General features: G+C 45.5%; 1 protein-coding gene across 2 annotated transcripts in view; it reads right to left on the reverse strand.

Annotated features, from left to right (window-relative positions):
• Positions 1-7,046, reverse strand: part of LOC109878757 (ras-GEF domain-containing family member 1C-like) — a 49,919-nt gene extending 42,873 nt beyond the window's left edge. The window contains exon 1 of one of the 2 annotated variants that reach the window (XM_031789912.1): positions 6,412-7,046. The gene's annotated coding sequence lies outside the window, so the exon portion shown is untranslated. The remainder of the gene's footprint in view (positions 1-6,411) is intronic. The other variant, XM_020470969.2, reaches the window with a different exon arrangement.
• Positions 7,047-19,454: the final 12,408 nt, after the last annotated feature.

The following is a 19,454-nucleotide window of genomic DNA, read 5'->3' on the forward strand; positions in this document are numbered from 1 at the left end:
TATTATTATCTGAAAGGCAAAACTGATCCTAGAACAGCACTCTTACTCTGAGATGCTTTGTGGATAAGGGCCCAGGTTTCACTTTACAACTTTAGAGTGAAACTACATTAAAAAATAAATGTCCTTTCACTGTCAACTGCATTTATTTTCAGCAAACTTAACATGTGTAAGTATTTGTATGAACATAACAAGATTCAACAACTGAGACATAAACTGAACAAGTTCCACAGACATGTGACTGACAGAAATTGAATAATGTGTCCCTGAACAAAGGGGGAGGGTGGATGAGGCGTCAAAATCAAAAGTAACAGTCAGTATCTGGTGTGGCCACCAGCTTCATTAAGTACTGCAGTGCATCTCCTCATGGACTGCACCATATTTGCCAGTTCTTGCTGTGGGATGTTACCCCACTCTTCGACCAAGGCACCTGCAAGTCCCCAGACATTTCTGGGGGGAATGGCCCTAGCCCTCACCCTCCAATCCAACAGGTCCCAGACGTGCTCAATGGGATTGAGATCCGGGCTCTTCGCTGGCCATGGCAGAACATTGACATTCCTGTCTTGCAGGAAATCATGCACAGAACGAGCAGTATGGCTGCTGGCATTGTCCTGCTGGAGGGTCATGTCAGGATGAGCGTGCAGGAAGGGTACCACATGAGGGAGGAGTTTGTCTTCCCTGTAACGCACAGCGTTGAGATTGCCTGCAATAACAACAAGCTCAGTCCGATAATGCTGTGACACACCGCCCCAGAACACGACGGACCCTCCACCTCCAAATCAATCCCGCTCCAGAGTACAGGCCTCGGTGTAACGTTCATTCCTTCAACGATAAACGCGAATCCGACCATCACCCTTGGTGAGACAAAACCGCGACTCATCAGTGAAGAGCACTTTCTGCCTGTCCTGTCTGGTCCAGCGACGGTGGGTTTGTGCCCATATGTGACGTTGTTGCCGGTGATGTCTGGTGAAGACCTGCCTTACAATAGGCCTACAAGCCCTCAGCCCAGCCTCTCTCAGCCTATTGCGGACAGTCTAAGCACTGATTGAGGGATTGTGCGTTCCTGGTGTAACTTGGGCAGCTGTTGTTACCATCCTGTACCTGTCCCGCAGGTGTGATGTTCGGATGTACCAATCCTGTGCAGGTGTTGTTACACGTGGTCTGCCACTGCGAAGACAATCAGCTGTCCGTCCTGTCTCTCTGTAGCGCTGTCTTAGGCATCTCACAGTGCGGACATTGCAATTTATTGCCCTGACCACATCTGCAGTCCTCATGCCTCCTTGCAGCATGCCTAAGGCAAGTTTGCGCAGATGAGCAGGGACCCTGGGCATCTTTATGTTGGTGTTTTTCAGAGTCAGCAGAAAGGCCTCTTTAGTGTCCTAAGTTTTCATAACTATGACCTTAATTGCGTACTGTCTGTAAGCTGTTAGTGTCTTAATGACCGTTCCACACGTGCATGTTCATGAATTGTTTATGGTTCATTGAACAAGCATTGGAAACAGTGTTTAAACCCTTTACAATGAAGATCTGTGAAGTTATTTGGATTTTTACGAATTATCTTTGAAAGACAGGGTCCTGGAAAAGGGACGTTACTTTTTTTGCTGTGTATCGTTGCAGAGAGTGCATAGAGCGATATCGTGTTGGTAAATGGATGGGTGTGTTAACAGTAAGAAGCTCAAGTTCTGGCAGTAGAGTAGAGGAGCCTCAGAAGACAACTTTTATTTTTCCCTATGACGCACTTACTTCAATAAATGTGAGCCATTGTGAGAGAGGACACAGAGGTAAGGGTTTCTGCCCTTTTCCCAAGGTGTCATCAGAGAGATGGAGAGATTGAGAGAGAGAGAGAGTTAAATTCAAAGAGTGACAGAGAGCAGAATAGGCCTAGGGCTACATGCAGGGTTCTGGTGGTTATAGAAGGCTACATGCAGGGTTCTGGTGGTTATAGAAGGCTACATGCAGGGTTCTGGTGGTTAGAGAAGGCTACATGCAGGGGTCTGGTGGTTAGAGAAGGCTACATGCAGGGGTCTGGTGGTTAGAGAAGGCTACATGCAGGGGTCTGGTGGTTAGAGAAGGCTACATGCAGCGGTCTGGTGGTTAGAGAAGGCTACATGCAGGAGTCTGGTGGTTATAGAAGGCTACATGCAGGGTTCTGGTGGTTAGAGAAGGCTACATGCAGGGTTCTGGTGGTTGGAGAAGGCTACATGCAGGGGTCTGGTGGTTAGAGAAGGCTACATGCAGGGGTCTGGTGGTTAGAGAAGGCTACATGCAGGGGTCTGGTGGTTAGAGAAGGCTACATGCAGGGATCTGGTGGTTAGAGAAGGCTTCATGCAGGGGTCTGGTGGTTAGAGAAGGCTATGTGCAGGGGTCTGGTGGTTAGAGAAGGCTACATGCAGGGGTCTGGTGGTTAGAGCAGGCTACGTGCAGGGGTTTGGTGGTTAGAGAAGGCTACATGCAGGGGTCTGGTGGTTAGAGAAGTGCAGGGTTCTGGTGGTTAGAGAAGGCTACATGCAGGGTTCTGGTGGTTAGAGAAGGCTACATGCAGGGGTCTGGTGGTTAGAGAAGGCCACATGCAGGGTTCTGGTGGTTAGAGAAGGCTACATGCAGGGTTCTGGTGGTTAGAGAAGGCTACATGCAGGGGTCTGGTGGTTAGAGAAGGCTACATGCAGGGTTCTGGTGGTTATAGAAGGCTACATGCAGGGGTCTGGTGGTTAGAGAAGGCTACATGCAGGGGTCTGGTGGTTAGAGAAGGCTACATGCAGGGGTCTGGTGGTTAGAGAAGGCTACATGCAGGGTTCTGGTGGTTATAGAAGGCTACATGCAGGGGTCTGGTGGTTGGAGAAGGCTACATGCAGGGGTCTGGTGGTTAGAGAGCTGGCTTCATGCAGGGGTCTGGTGGTTAGAGAAGGCTACATGCAGGGGTCTGGTGGTTAGAGAAGGCTACATGCAGGGTTCTGGTGGTTAGAGAAGGCTACATGCAGGGTTCTGGTGGTTAGAGAAGGCTACATGCAGGGTTCTGGTGGTTAGAGAAGGCTACATGCAGGGTTCTGGTGGTTAGAGCAGGCTACATGCAGGGGTCTGGTGGTTATAGAAGGCTACATGAAGGGTTCTGGTGGTTAGAGAAGGCTACATGCAGGGGTCTGGTGGTTAGAGAAGGCTACATGCAGGGTTCTGGTGGTTATTGAAGGCTACATGCAGGGGTCTGGTGGTTAGAGAAGGCTACATGCAGGGGTCTGGTGGTTAGAGAAGGCTACATGCCGGGGTCTGGTGGTTAGAGAAGGCTACATGCAGGAGTCTGGTGGTTAGAGAAGGCTACATGCAGGGTTCTGGTGGTTAGAGAAGGCTACATGCAGGGTTCTGGTGGTTAGAGAAGGCTACATGCAGGGTTCTGGTGTTTAGAGAAGGCTACATGCAGGAGTCTGGTGGTTAGAGAAGGCTACATGCAGGGTTCTGGTGGTTAGAGAAGGCTACATGCAGGGGTCTGGTCGTTAGGAAGGCTACATGCAGGGTTCTGGTGGTTAGAGAAGGCTACATGCAGGAGTCTGGTGGTTGGAGAAGGCTACATACAGGGGTCTGGTGGTTGGAGAAGGCTACATGCAGGGTCCTGGTGGTTAGAGAAGGCTACATGCAGGAGTCTGGTGGTTAGAGAAGGCTACATGCAGGGGTCTGGTCGTTAGGAAGGCTACATGCAGGGTTCTGGTGGTTAGAGAAGGTTACATGCAGGAGTCTGGTGGTTGGAGAAGGCTACATACAGGGGTCTGGTGGTTGGAGAAGGCTACATGCAGGGTCCTGGTGGTTAGAGAAGGCTACATGCAGGAGTCTGGTGGTTAGAGAAGGCTACATGCAGGGTTCTGGTGGTTAGAGAAGGCTACATGCAGGGGTCTGGTCATTAGGAAGGCTACATGCAGGGTTCTGGTGGTTAGAGAAGGCTACAAGCAGGGGTCTGGTGGTTAGAGAGCTGGCTACATGCATGGGTCTGGTGGTTAGAGAAGGCTACATGCAGGTGTCTGGTGGTTAGAGAGCTGGCTTCATGCAGGGGTCTGGTGGTTAGAGAAGGCTACATGCAGGGTTCTGGTGGTTAGAGAAGGCTACATGCAGGGGTCTGGTGGTTCGAGAGCTGGCTACATGCAGGGGTCTGGTGGTTATAGAAGGCTACATGCAGGGGTCTGGTGGTTAGAGAGCTGGCTACATGCAGGGGTCTGGTGGATAGAGAGCTGGCTACATGCAGAGGTCTGGTGCTTAGAGCATCTCTGTGTGAAAAGATCAGCTACAGTAGCATTAGATCTACTGGGGAGGATATCTCAGGCTGGAGCTCCATGCTGCCTGCGTGTGTAGGGGAGGGTGGGAAACATGAACCCCCTCACTCCCCCTCAGACCCTCGGGTCCTGGGAGGAGCAGGATGGAGGCGAGGGGTGGAGGGGACTGGAGATGAGGGTGTGGGAAAGTTGTAGCAGGGCTAATGCCTTTGGTGTGGATGTCAGCCAGAAGGTCTTGAGTGTCTCTGCCCACCTAACAGGTTTTCTAAGCCTAGTATAATCATAATACCTCATAGGGGACCCATCCATGCACTACAAACTCAAATACATCCTGTATCAAGGAATCCATCATTTATAGATTGTGACAGAGTGAATGTGTGTTCAGTGAGAGGTGGCTGAGGCTCTGTAAAAAGTTGGGATACTGTTCGCATACACAATGAAATGAAAATGATAGGTAACATGCCACTGGGGCCACATTTCCAACATGTTTCCTACTCTAGTACCCCTGTATGGTTTGAATATTCAATAACTGTTGATTTATGACTATTACGATATAGAGAATACATTTGCCTACCTGGGATACACACGTCCCTCAGAAGCTCTCTACGAAATCATCCTACACACGTGGAAAATTTACGCAGGGGCTATGATGATCTTCAGACCTCAAAAACATAAGCTGTACACTAGGCTCCACTGTACGAATATAATTCTAACAAAATAATGGCGTAAATCCAGGAACTGATAAATAGCATTTAGCCTACTATGCTACTAGTGCTGTGAAGAGCAGAATAGTAACACCCTGTTTGAGGAAGTAGTTGCGTTTACAATGTATCCCCGCAAGGTTAATGATTACACAGAGGCAAGATAAGAAAGGTAAGTTTAGCATACAAGCCATGTAGTTTAAATGGAATGAATTTACATGATTTAGGACAGCTGTGTATTTCTTACTCTTTCCTCATGTTACCTTATTGCTGTTGCTCTAAGATGGAAACTCAGTGGGAATGTGCCAATTGAATCTCAGCAAGGAAACTCATGGTTGTGTTTGATTAATGTTTGATTTTTTAAAAAGTATGTATTTCAGCAAACAAAGAAAGACACACATCAACAGAGGACAAACATAGGTACATGGTAAGGGTTTAAGAATTTACATTCTTGAAGTATTAACTGCATAGTGACTAGAAGGAGCCAGGAGCTTCATTTAAAAAACTCTAGTCCGCTCTCAACTCTGTGGATGATATCATCGTGTAGTTGAGGTACTCATACTGTCAGGGGGTTTCTGATCCTAACATGGCAGTAGAGGCAACGTGACCAGTGTAGTAGATCCAATGAGATGCTGCTCGGAATTATTATTTAATGGTAAACATTGACCAGCACTCTGCAGAACACTCTGCACAACAATGGCTGTGTAATCTATTGAAACTATTTGCATAATTCTACAAAGTTACATTTTTATTAGAGATTGAGAATATACTCTCCTACTTATTTTATTTGGATGGTGAAGCTAAAACGTTTAATTGGGCTCTATACTCCAATATTTTGGATTTTAGATAAAATGTTATGATATTTATGCTTCTAAAAACTTACCACTTATCATTATTCACGATTCACGATTCATTCATGATTATCCGTACTCATGGTAGCATCCACATTAATGTGGAAGTGTTCAGAAACAGTAATCAGTGACTCCAAAATGTGACGAGATACATAAAGTGCTTTCATTTCTAAACGATAAAACATATTTACGAAAATACCCTCAAATAAAAAGTGACATTCTGTACCGTCACCTCGGTATAAATCATTTGATCTCAAATCCAAAATGCTGGAGCATAGAGCCAAATCAAACGTTTTAGCTTCACGGAACAAATACATATGTATGCTATAGGGGAGTGTAGTTACAGCCAACAATGACAAGTGAATTTAAGCTTCAGTCATGCACTATTTTTTTCCTGACAGGATGTTGACGTGTTAATGCTCTGCCGTTGATTGGATAGACAAATATTGACATATGCCAAAAGCATATTTTAATGCAGATAAAATAAATTCTTAAACACTCTCACGCACACACGCACAGACACACGCACAGACACACACACATACGCATGTGTGAATGAAATTGAAATCGATTATTCTGCTTATCATATAGTAACCTCGCTTCACTTACCAGTTCTAGACACTGTTCCCCATCTTCCCTCTTGGCGAGTATTCCCTGTATTATTTGAATTCTACAGTTCTGCTAATCCAAAAATCATTGGGGGAAAAATATATTATGCAAAAATACACTAACACAACAAAAGTAAGATCCAAGGAAGCTGATTTGTGTTAAACCACAATGGAATGACGTTAGGGTCTACTCAGGGCAATGTCTTGGTTTACAGTAGCACATATATTCGTGTGATCATTCACTTGTCTTCATCTTCTAAAACGCCCTCATTCTTGAGCAAGATCCGTAACCTTCACAGAAAAATACGCGTAAAATAAACCCCAACTGAAAACCAGGAGTCTCTTCGTTCACGGAAAGTCCCTTCACTGTTCATATAGTGTCTTCAACGCGCAACAAAGGTGTGGTAATGTACCAGCTCATTTTTTAAAATACAATCACGGATGTCCAGTCCAGTCTGTGTCCACGGCCAGACAACCCCGAGAGTGACAGGCTACAGCAGGGCTGGTCAGCGCATCAGACGTCCTCACAGAGCTGGCAGAGAGGATAGGGAACTAACGACGATGAATAGAGAAATCCAATATCCTCAGCAAACAAGTCACACGAGTCCCTCTCTCTCTCTCTCTCTCTCTCAATACACACACCTACCTGCACGAGTCCTCATCTCCGCCTCTCTCAACATTAGCAATTTCTTTCATCCTATATATTTATTGATAGTGTGAATTAAGCGTTTGATTCACTGCATGAATAGGTCATAGCACATGTATAGAACATCAAAGCACATGTATAGAATTTCATTTTTTGCCTTTGTATTTACACACACTCTTTAATAAAACAATGACACAATTAATTTTAATAGTATTTGTTAATTATTTAATGATTTGACAATTAGTCACTGTTGTCAAGTTGAGTTTATGAGTGTGTTGATACACAACATGACCAAAAGTATGTGGACACCTGCTCGTCGAACATCTCATTCCAAAATCATGGGCATTAATATGGAGTTGGTCCCCCCTTTGCTGCAATAACTGCCTCCACTCTTCTGTGAATGCTTTCCACTAGATGTTGAAACATTGCTGCGAGCACTTGCTTCCATTCAGCCATAAATGCATTAGTGAGGTCTGGCTTGCAGTCAGCATTCCAATTAATTCCAAATGTGTTTGATGGGGTTGAGGTCAGGGCTCTGTGCAGGCCAGTCAAGTTCTTCCACACCAATCTCAATAAACCATTTTTGTATGGACCTCACTTTGTACATAGGGGCACTGTCATGCTGCAACAGGAAAGGATAGGGAGACTGTCATGCTGCATCCCCATGCATCCCCATTCCCCAAAGTTTTGCTACAAAGTTGGAAGCACAGAACTGTCTAGAATGTTGTCGTGAGTTGACCTTAACATTCATTTGAAGACTGTTATTTATCTAATCAACTAACTATGTTTCATTGTTGCCCGATTAAATGAATCATGTAACGATTACCTCATTATGATCTTGAGCGACTTGTCGTGTAATCCTGAACAGAACTACAGAGTTGATTGTTCCTTCCATTCGCTCTTGAAGATGCTTTTTTGAAGATAGGCTAGCCAGCTGTATCGATGGTTCCCACATGGGGTGATGATGGATGCGTAATAAGATGGTTTGAGCACAGTAACAGGATGGTCCTACTTAAATTTGCTTTCTAAGATACTTTACTTGAGTTTATTGTCTCCACCTCGCGTTGGTCCGCTGTGTTAAATTCTTAATCATTCATTTTGCTCGAAAGGGGCGGTTCTGGCGGGCTGACACACTCTCTGACCTCACGTTGGGGCGGTGACTACTCACTGTGCAAAGTTATGGATAACAATGATCTCTTATAATTTATCAAATCATATCCCTCGCTTAAAAAAAACACTTTCATCATTTTTCATATTACATGCACAACCCATGGTATGGAAAATTCAGCTATGTAATATGTGTATTTCTTTTACAACATTTCTAATGACATCACAAAATAACAAACAAAATGATATTAGTGTTCTATAGATTGCCTCGGACTGTTCCCCACGTTCTACGTTAGAAATATTATTCCAGTATTCACTTTTGAACGTATTAGAGTTTCAACCGTCGGACTGCCAGATGGTGAAGCTTGATTCTTCACTCCAGAAAACGAATTTCCTCTGCTCCAGTGTCCAAAGGCGGTGAGCTTTACACCACTCCAGCTGACACTTAGCATTGTGAGTGTTGCAACAAGGACTGACATTTTTTACGTGCTACATGCATCAGCACATGGTGGTCCCGTTCTGTGAGCTTGTGTGGCCTACCACTTAGCAGCTCAGATGTTGTTGCTCCTAGACGTTTCCACTTCACAATAACAACACTTACAGTTGACCGGGGCAGCTCTAGCAGGGCATAGTTTTGACAAACTGACTTGTTGGAAAGGTGACATCCTAAGACGGTGCCACGTTGGATGTCACTGAGCTCTTCAGCCATTCTACTGCCAATGTTTGTGTATGGAGATCGCATGGCTGTGTGTTCTATATTATACACCTGTCAGCAACAGGTGTGGCTGAAATATCCACTATCCACTAATATCCAAATCCACTAATTTGTCCACATACTTTTGTATATAGAGTGTATACTGAGTCAGTAGACATCACCACCCAGTGGTAAAGAGGGTTCAATAGGGGACATTGTTTCTCTCCAGTAAGTCACATAGCTTCCACATCTCAACAATGTAGCCTACTGAATTGATACAACAGGCCTGATAGATGGAGAAAGAAAGAAATACTACTATTTTAATATCTGCTGTCTCAGGTTGATCTTTGAGTTCAACAAGGTTACCCCAATAGCTCTCTCCAGACTCATTATGTCAGCCTATAAAATGTTCTCTCCTAATCCTCATCAAAGCCCTGTAAAAGACAGAGCAGAGCAGGGCTCAGCGCAATTAATCCGTTGCTATAGGAGTGGCATGCTAGCTCTCTCTAGCCATGACCCTCAGAGGCCCACTATGCTAGCTCCTCAATATAATATTTGACATTTAAAGTCACTTCAGATTTTAAAAAAAGAGTTAATTAATAGCATTAAACCACTTAAGGATGACAATGGTGCAATGTTTACAACCGCTCTCTTGTGCCAGGGCCAGGGGTTGGTTGTAATGATATACTTGGCTGTTGTCATTGACACCATTGGAACAGATTTCAGCATGGTTGAGACACACACATTGGGACATGTTTCCAGAAGATTACGGGATGTACTTTTACTTCTGATGGTTTTTTATTGAACCACACAGAGACCTAGAGAGAGGGGGAGGCAGAGAGAAATAGAGAAAGGGAGAGAAGGAGAGAGACTGCAATTAAAAGGATTGATATCCATGAAAAGGTCCTTGCTGAGTTGTAAAGGCAGTGGGGGAGAATTTAAAGCTCTGGGCTTCTGGGGCTGTTTTTGGGCCAGAGGGGTGTGTGTCTGACATTGGAGCATTGGAGGACAAACACAGAGCCACACTCCTTCGGTTGCTTGTGCATAGTCAGTCAGTCAGTCTGTCTGTCTGTATTTTGGTGTGGTTGATCTGTGTCTCCCTGTACAAAAGAGTGCCACAAATACTGATTAAACAACAGGACTGTGGCTGCCTCATTCTCTCTCTCTCTCTCTCTCTCTCTCTCTCTCTCTCTCTCTCTCTCTCTCTCTCTCTCTCTCTCTCTCTCTCTCTCTCTCTCTAAACAATGTGTTGAAAATAGCAGAAGAAGGCATATTCACAGTTATTGCTGCCGACAGCTATCCAGCCACTATTTGGTCACATCATCACGCGACAGTGTCACTAGGTTTTTTCTAACAATGTTAATATGAGTGTAAGTAAAAATGTAATCGAACTGTATTTTAAGCTATAATTCTTAATTCCCTGTGGGCCTTGGTCAAAAGTAGTGCACTATGTAGAGAATTCGGACACATTCCTGGAGGTGAGCCCTCAGAGGTAGATTTCCACATCACTGACTTCTCCTGGCAGCACAATAACGGCCTAGTGCTTTCTTAATCGAACCTGACCCTGTCCCTATAAACTCCCTCTTCCAAGAGCAGCCATTTTCTCCCCCTTATTGATGCCCTTGGACTTGACTGTTTTAGACTCACTCCTTCCTGCTGTGTATCCGACTGTGTTCCTATGACATCATTCTAAGCATCCTGATAATGAGTCTCACAGCACTTTATATTGTGTATTTCCCTCCATCCGTTACTAACCCAGGAGATGCACAGAAACTACTAAAGAAAGCTACAAACCACCACACAATGCCTAGTAGTGATGGGGGAAAAATCTATACAGTTACGTATTTGGATATTATTTTGACGATATATCGTATCTGTCACACCTGCTCCCGCTCCCCATCTCTGGCGCTGGAGGGGCCAGGCTGCCCATCATTACGCACACATTACGCACATTTATTTCTCTCTCGTATCTCTCTGCAGCAGACATGTGGTGGGAAATATCTTTTTAACATCGAATCGCAATAAAATCACAGTACCGAATCGCAATACATATAAAATCGTGACAATTGTGAGAATCGCAATACATATTGGATCGGCAACTAAGTATTGTGATAATATCGAATTGTGTGGTCCCTGCCAATTCCCAGTCTTAATGCCTATCCTGTCAGACAACAAGGCTAGCAGCGAGACCATTGGCCAGTCATGTCCAGATCTATATACACTGAGTAATACCAAATATTATGTAATAGACTGACCAGGGGAATCCAGGTGAAACCTATGATCCCATATTGATGAAGGGGAGGAGACAGCTTAAAGAAGGATTAGCGATGAGACATGGATTGTGTATGTGTGCCATTCAGAGGGTGAATGGGAAAGACCAAATATTTAAATGCCTTTGAACGGGGTATGGTAGTAGGTGCCAGGTGCACCGGTTTGAGTGTGTCAAGAACTGCAACGCTGCTGGGTTTTTCACACTCAACAGTTCCCTGTGTATATCCACCACCCAAGGACATCCAGCCAACTTGACACAACTGTGGGAGGCATTGGAGTCAACATGGGCCTGCACCCCCACGGAACTCTGCCAGGTTGGCGCCTGTATTCTGCCAGGTCGGCGCCTGTATTCTGCCAGGTCGGCGCCTGTATTCTGCCAGGTTGGCGCCTGTATTCTGCCAGGTTGGCGCCTGTATTCTGCCAGGTTGGTGCCTGTATTCTGCCAGGTTGGCGCCTGTATTCTGCCAGGTTGGCGCCTGTATTCTGCCAGGTTGGCGCCTGTATTCTCGAAATGTTGGTGACGTAACAATACTAAAGCGCCTACGATAGTTCCCCATGAAATGAGCCGCCGTAAACAAGCAAAACAGAGAGACGAATTTAACAGAGGATTTTATTGATTAGCATTGGGGATAATGTGTATCCATGTCTGTACTGTGTTGGGGTGTCAACAAATTGCATATCTGCTTTCACTGGCTAGGGAGTAGAAAGTGGTTCTCTCAGAACGTTCAGGCAGAAACCGCATTGGCCCAACTCTCTATATAGATGGCTCTGGTCATGTCTATTGGCTCCATAGAATTAGGAATTGTATAGGATCTCTATGATTGGCTCATTGGATGAGACTGGGTGGCTTAGTGTAGTAACACTGGAGGAATGGAACCCTCAACCTCTTATGTTACCAGGGTCACCCAGAGGGTGGCTGGCCAGACAACAACAACAACAGGATGGCAGCAGATGAGAGGAAAACAGGATGCTTGTCTCGCCAGTCTTTGGCTGATTTGCTTCTGTCTGACATAATGCAGTCAAATTCTCATTAAGTTGATTTTTAGCACTCTCATTGACACAGGGGTGGTAACATCATGTCTACATGTAACAAAGTGATTATTCTGATACAAAGAACAAATAAGTCAAACACACTCTGTCCCCTGAAAATAAATAGACTGAACAATTTATAGGCCTTGAAGAGGTACTCACTCTTGTATGAGAGTAGTCTACTAGGAGAGAGAAAGAGTGCGAGAGAAAGAGTGTGTGTGTGTGCGAGAGGGAGAGAGAGAGAGAGAGAGAGAGAGAGAGAGAAAAAGAAAGAAAGAGAGAGTGCAGGATCCAAGACTTAAGACAATATATTCTGGGGGTCTGGTTCATGAGGACTAGCTGTCACACATCATTGGCCAATATAATGGCTGTGTGGTAGTGATGGCAGCGGTACAGGGGTATAGGCATGGGGCTCAGCTAAGAGGTGTTTGTGCCCCTGCCAGCCTCTCGTCACCCTCCTGACCTGACCGGCGTTGCAAGGTTCCCCCCAGGCACCTCTCTGTCGCTTCCCCTCCCTGGATTGCTGAGTCTGCACCAATCAGCCCTCAAAGACAAGAGGGGGAACAAACAGAGAGAGGAGAGGAAAACAAGAGTTCTCTTTGTGGAGGAGGACAGGGTCTGAGGAGTACAGGCATTACAGAGCTCCCTCTGCCAGACAGCTGTGGACTTTAGGCCTTGACCAATGCTCTATTCACTGGACCGAGAGTAAAAAGTATTGGCTGATCAGAGAAGTCATGATTGATTTTAAGATTGTCAGAGTAGTGTTTTCAGCACTGGGATTTGGGGGGATGGGGGAGAGAGAGCAACCTGTTTAGATTGGTTTTATGAACTGTTTGGAACTGATTTTCAGCATCGTTTTAAACCCCAAAAATTATGTCTGAATGAAGTATGTTTTGTCTGCTTATGTTTTCCATAGTTGAGTGTCTATACTGAAGATGCTCAAAAGTAACTCAAATCACCCACACGTTCCTCCATTGAGTGATAACTTCTAAACATTAAGCTATTTTGGGTTTCTGGGGCATCGCATTTTCAACTTTTCAGTCTTTTAGAAACCCTTCCAAGTTGATTTTCTGGCAGAAAACAGTAGCTGCCCGATCTCTCTGACAGCTCAAATAGATCCCTTCAGTGTTCGTTGCGTTGTTGGAGAAAAATAAATTCAGCAAAGTAGTCAAAGGTTTCTTTTGTCCTGGGCTTGGTGGTATTTCAGCCTTTATACTCTCCTTTCCTCATCCTCAATCCAATCTCTTCTCCCTCTATCAAGTCTCCTCTCCTATCCTCTCCTATCCTCTCCTCTCCTCCCTTCTCCTCTACTCTCCTCATTCCCGTGCAACAGGGTGCTAGATTGATTACAGGATAGGTGTAGAACATGTGGTATTGACTGAGCTGTAATTGCGTTGCAGTAAAAGTGACTGAAGTGCCCACTGATTATATAGTTCTTATTGAGAAATGCATAGCTGACTGATATTGGCGGAGCTTACAGTAATCACAGGCATGAGGAGAGGGGGAGAGAGATGAAGAGAGTGAGAAAAGGAGAGGGATCTGTAGTGTCAATGGATTTTCAAAGCGAGGGTCAGTGCTTGCCTTGAAATAACCAGGGTGATTGAGCGTGACATTCAACATTTAACTCCTCAGGCAATGATGGTGGCTGTCTACGGCTCTACAAGCCATGTGGAGCCATCCCACTGGGCACAGATGTCAGTTTCAATGTAAGATCAACAAAACATTCACTGTGTCATTGGAAATAGGTTCAAAGTTGGGTAAAAATAAAGAAATGCCCTGATGTTGATGACTTTTTATAATTCCAATCAGTTTTCCACACTGATTCAATGTCATCACATATATTTTTTTAGTTGTTGAAATGACATGGAAACAACATTGATTAAACCAGTTTGTGCCCAGTGGGGTAGTTCTCACCTGGACCTGATGACATCACCCATAACCTATCCGCAGGTACCATGATGTCTAGCTTCCTGTTTTACATTCAACATCCTCCTCATTATTTTTGCTAACAAAGTGGAGGTAAATATCTTGTCATTTGGATGTCATGTCCACTCGAGTCAATCTGGTCACACAGTCATCCCCCTCTTCAAAGGGGGAGACACCCTGGACCCAAACTGTTACAGACCTATATCCATCCTGCCCTGCCTATCTAAGGTCTTCGAAAGCCAAGTCAACAAACAGGTCACTGACCATCTCGAATCCCACCGTACCTTCTCCGCTGTGCAATCTGGTTTCCGAGCCGGTCATGGGTGCACCTCAGCCACACTCAAGGTACTAAACGATATCATAACCGCCATCGATAAAAGACAGTACTGTGCAGCCGTCTTCATCGACCTTGCCAAGGCTTTCGACTCTGTCAATCACCATATTCTTATCGGCAGACTCAGTAGCCTCGGTTTTTCGGATGACTGCCTTGCCTGGTTCACCAATTACTTTGCAGACAGAGTTCAGTGTGTCAAATCGGAGGGCATGCTGTCCGGTCCTCTGGCAGTCTCTATGGGGGTGCCACAGGGTTCAATTCTCGGGCCGACTCTTTTCTCTGTGTATATCAATGATGTTGCTCTTGCTGCGGGCGATTCCCTGATCCACCTCTACGCAGACGACACCATTCTATATACTTTCGGCCCGTCTTTGGACACTGTGCTATCTAACCTCCAAACAAGCTTCAATGCCATACAACACTCCTTCCGTGGCCTCCAACTGCTCTTAAACGCTAGTAAAACCAAATGCATGCTTTTCAACCGGTCGCTGCCTGCACCTGCATGCCCGACTAGCATCACCACCCTGGATGGTTCCGACCTAGAATATGTGGACGTCTATAAGTACCTAGGTGTCTGGCTAGACTGCAAACTCTCCTTCCAGACTCATATCAAACATCTCCAATCGAAAATCAAATCAAGAGTCGGCTTTCTATTCCGCAACAAAGCCTCCTTCACTCACGCCGCCAAGCTCACCCTAGTAAAACTGACTATCCTACCGATCCTCGACTTCGGCGATGTCAACTACAAAATGGCTTCCAACACTCTACTCAGCAAACTGGATGCAGTCTATCACAGTGCCATCCGTTTTGTCACTAAAGCACCTTATACCACCCACCACTGCGACTTGTATGCTCTAGTCGGCTGGCCCTCGCTACATATTCGTCGCCAGACCCACTGGCTCCAGGTCATCTACAAGTCTATGCTAGGTAAAGCTCCGCCTTATCTCAGCTCACTGGTCACGATGGCAACACCCATCCGTAGCACGCGCTCCAGCAGGTGTATCTCACTGATCATCCCTAAAGCCAACACCTCATTTGGCCGCCTTTCGTTCCAGTACTCTGCTGCCTGTGACTGGAACGAATTGCAAAAATCGCTGAAGTTGGAGACTTTTATCTCCCTCACCAACTTCAAACATCAGCTATCTGAGCAGCTAACCGATCGCTGCAGCTGTACATAGTCTATTGGTAAATAGCCCACCCTTTTCACCTACCTCATCCCCATACTGTTTTTATTGATTTACTTTTCTGCTCTTCTGCACACCAATATCTCTACCTGTACATGACCATCTGATCATTTATCACTCCAGTGTTAATCTGCAAAATTGTAATTATTTGCCTACCTCCTCATGCCTTTTGCACACATTGTATATAGACCCCCCCTTTGTTTTCTACTGTGTTATTGACTTGTTAATTGTTTACTCCATGTGTAACTCTTTGTTGTATGCTCACACTGCTATGCTTTATCTTGGCCAGGTCGCAGTTGCAAATGAGAACTTGTTCTCAACTAGCCTACCTGGTTAAATAAAGGTTAAAAAAAAAAATATATATATATATAATTAGCCTACTGTTCCTACAGTTAGAATCTTCTCTCCTCTTTAATCAGTTTGGATTTAACACCAAGATCAGACACCTGATAGGATCTTCACTCTTCCCGCTAGCTCCCACTGTCTTGTTGTCTGCCATGGGACACCCAGGGAGGTGGGGTCTGTCTGTGATTAGTCTGCCCAGGATTGAGCTCCTCTGCTGGGCTACAGGCCTCCGCTGCTACCCCCGTGGAGCTCCACACAGCAGGGTAGGGGATTATACAGACAGACTGTTACTGTACTTCCCACTCAAGGATGCGGCTCCAAAGAGGCTTGGAGAGGGATGGAATTATGGAATTATTGAATGAGGAAATGAAATGGCAATTAGATTAGAAGGCAGATTACATCAGTGTCGTGACTGACTTGTAGAGATGGGTCTGCAGATAGTATCCCTGTCCATAAGATATGTCCTCAATTGATGTCAACATGCGCTTTCTCTCTCAAACACACACACACACACACATTGGTGTCAACTGAAATATTAGTGAATATTTATCATGTCTGAGGGATGAACATCTGTCATCTGATTTACATATATGTATTACATTAGACAGAGATGGAAACAATGAGAGAATGACAGAAACAGAGAGACAGAAAGAGTGGGAGAGAGAGAGTGAGAGAGAGAGGAGTGAGAGAGAGGGGAGGGAGAGAAAGAGTTAGAGAGAGAGGTGGTGGGAGAGAGAGAGGGAGGACTGAGAGAGAGAGAAAGAGAGAGGGGAAGTGAGAGAGAGAAAGAGAGAGGGGAAGTGTGAGAGAGAGAGAGGTGGAGAGGAGTGAGAGAGAGCAGAATTCCATGATCGTCAGATTACATTATTGTGTTTGACATCCCACTGGGCACACACTGGTCGAGTCAATGTTGTTTGAACATTTCAATGAAATGACATTGAACCAACGTGGAATAGACGTTGAATTAATGTGAGGTGCCCAGTGGGATCTTATGACATATGTCACGTTAACCATCTTACACATGACTACAGGTTCATTCGTGGTTTCTGTGAACTAGCAATGAGCATTGACAGTTTTGTTTTTCAATGTCTCCCCTGCCATCAGAATATGTAGTAGGACATATCTCAATCCACATCTGGCTCTGATCAGAAGTAATGCACTCTGGGGAATATGCTAGAGCCCTGGTCAGAAGTCACTCCTCTCTCCTCTCTCTCTGTCCCCTCTGCCTCTCTCATTTCCATAACTCTCTTCCGTAGTGATTGCTAATATCTCCATCCCTTTCCTCTCTCCTCCCTCTCTGTCCCCTCTGCCTCTCTCATTTCCATAACTCTCTTCCGTAGTGATTGCTAATATCTCCATCCCTTTCCTCTCTCCTCCCTCTCTGTCCCCTCTGCCTCTCTCATTTCCATAACTCTCTTCCAATGTGATTGCTAATATCTCCATCCCTTTCCTCTCTCCTCTCTCTCTGTCCCCTCTGCCTCTCTCATTTCCATAACTCTCTTCCGTAGTGATTGCTAATATCTCCATCCCTTTCCTCTCTCCTCCCTCTCTGTCCCCTCTGCCTCTCTCATTTCCATAACTCTCTTCCGTAGTGATTGCTAATATCTCCATCCCTTTCCTCTCTCCTCCCTCTCTGTCCCCTCTGCCTCTCTCATTTCCATAACTCTCTTCCGTAGTGATTGCTAATATCTCCATCCCTTTCCTCTCTCCTCCCTCTCTGTCCCCTCTGCCTCTCTCATTTCCATAACTCTCTTCCGTAGTGATTTCTAATATCTCCATCCCTTTCCTCTCTCCTCCCTCTCTGCCCCCTCTGCCTCTCTCATTTCCATAACTCTCTTCCGTAGTGATTGCTAATATCTCCATCCCTTTCCTCTCTCCTCCCTCTCTGTCCCCTCTGCCTCTCTCATTTCCATAACTCTCTTCCGTAGTGATTGCTAATATCTCCATCCCTTTCCTCTCTCCTCCCTCTCTGTCCCCTCTGCCTCTCTCATTTCCATAACTCTCTTCCGTAGTGATTGCTAATATCTCCATCCCTTTCCTCTCTCCTCCCTCTCTGTCCCCTCTGCCTCTCTCATTTCCATAACTCTCTTCCGTAGTGATTGCTAATATCTCCATCCCTTTCCTCTCTCCTCCCTCTCTGTCCCCTCTGCCTCTCTCATTTCCATAACTCTCTTCCGTAGTGATTGCTAATATCTCCATCCCTTTCCTCTCTCCTCCCTCTCTGTCCCCTCTGCCTCTCTCATTTCCATAACTCTCTTCTGTAGTGATTGCTAATATCTCCATCCCTTTCCTCTCTCCTCCCTCTCTGTCCCCTCTGCCTCTCTCATTTCCATAACTCTCTTCCGTAGTGATTGCTAATATCTCCATCCCTTTCCTCTCTCCTCCCTCTCTGTCCCTTCTGCCTCTCTCATTTCCATAACTCTCTTCCGTAGTGATTGCTAATATCTCCATCCCTTTCCTCTCTCCTCCCTCTCTGTCCCCTCTGCCTCTCTCATTTCCATAACTCTCTTCCGTAGTGATTGCTAATATCTCCATCCCTTTCCTCTCTCCTCCCTCTCTGTCCCCTCTGCCTCTCTCATTTCCATAACTCTCTACCGTAGTGATTGCTAATATCTCCATCCCTTTCCTCTCTCCTCCCTCTCTGTCCCCTCTGCCTCTCTCATTTCCATAACTCTCTTCCGTAGTGATTGCTAATATCTCCATCCCTTTCCTCTCTCCTCTCTCTCTGTCCCCTCTGCCTCTCTCATTTCCATAACTCTCTTCCGTAGTGATTGCTAATATCTCCATCCCTTTCCTCTCTCCTCCCTCTCTGTCCCCTCTGCCTCTCCTCTATTGATTCTTATCACCTCAATCCTTTCTACTTTCCATCGTTCCAAGTTACCTCCTCTCTTCCTCTTTTCTTTATGTCCTCCTTCCGTCTCCCTCTCTGACATTAATCCTCTCACCTCATTCTCTCACCTCTCCATTGGAGACTCCGGGAGAGAGAGTTTGACTGACAGGCCTGTTCTCTGTCACCACTGGATACGGTCCCTCCCACCGCCCAGTTGCCAGGGTGATGGATGGGTTCTCCCTGCTGAAACGTTCTGTCTCCATCTCCATCACCTCTCAGTCGAAGAGAGAATTTAGTTTAGTTTATTAGGATCCTCATTAGCTACTGCACGTGCAGCAGCTACTCTTCCTGTCTGAATACCTGACCACTATGCCTGACTCAAAATTAAAGAAAGCCTTGACCATGGTCAGTGTCACATTCTGACCTTTATTTCTGTTGTTTTTGTCATTATTTAGTATGGTCAGGGCGTGAGTTGGGGTGGGCAGTCTATGTTTGTTTTTCTATGATTTGGGGATTTCTATGTTTCGGCCTAGTATGGTTCTCAATCAGAGGTGGTGTCATTAGTTGTCTCTGATTGAGAATCATACTTAAGTAGCCTGGGTTTCACTGTTTGTTTGTGGGTGATTGTCTATGTTAGTTGCTTGTATCAGCACAGGTCTCATTTATAGCTTCACGGTC

The sequence above is a fragment of the Oncorhynchus kisutch genome, linkage group LG15, assembly GCF_002021735.2.
Source record: "Oncorhynchus kisutch isolate 150728-3 linkage group LG15, Okis_V2, whole genome shotgun sequence".
In the NCBI taxonomy this organism is placed as follows: Eukaryota; Metazoa; Chordata; class Actinopteri; order Salmoniformes; family Salmonidae; genus Oncorhynchus; species Oncorhynchus kisutch.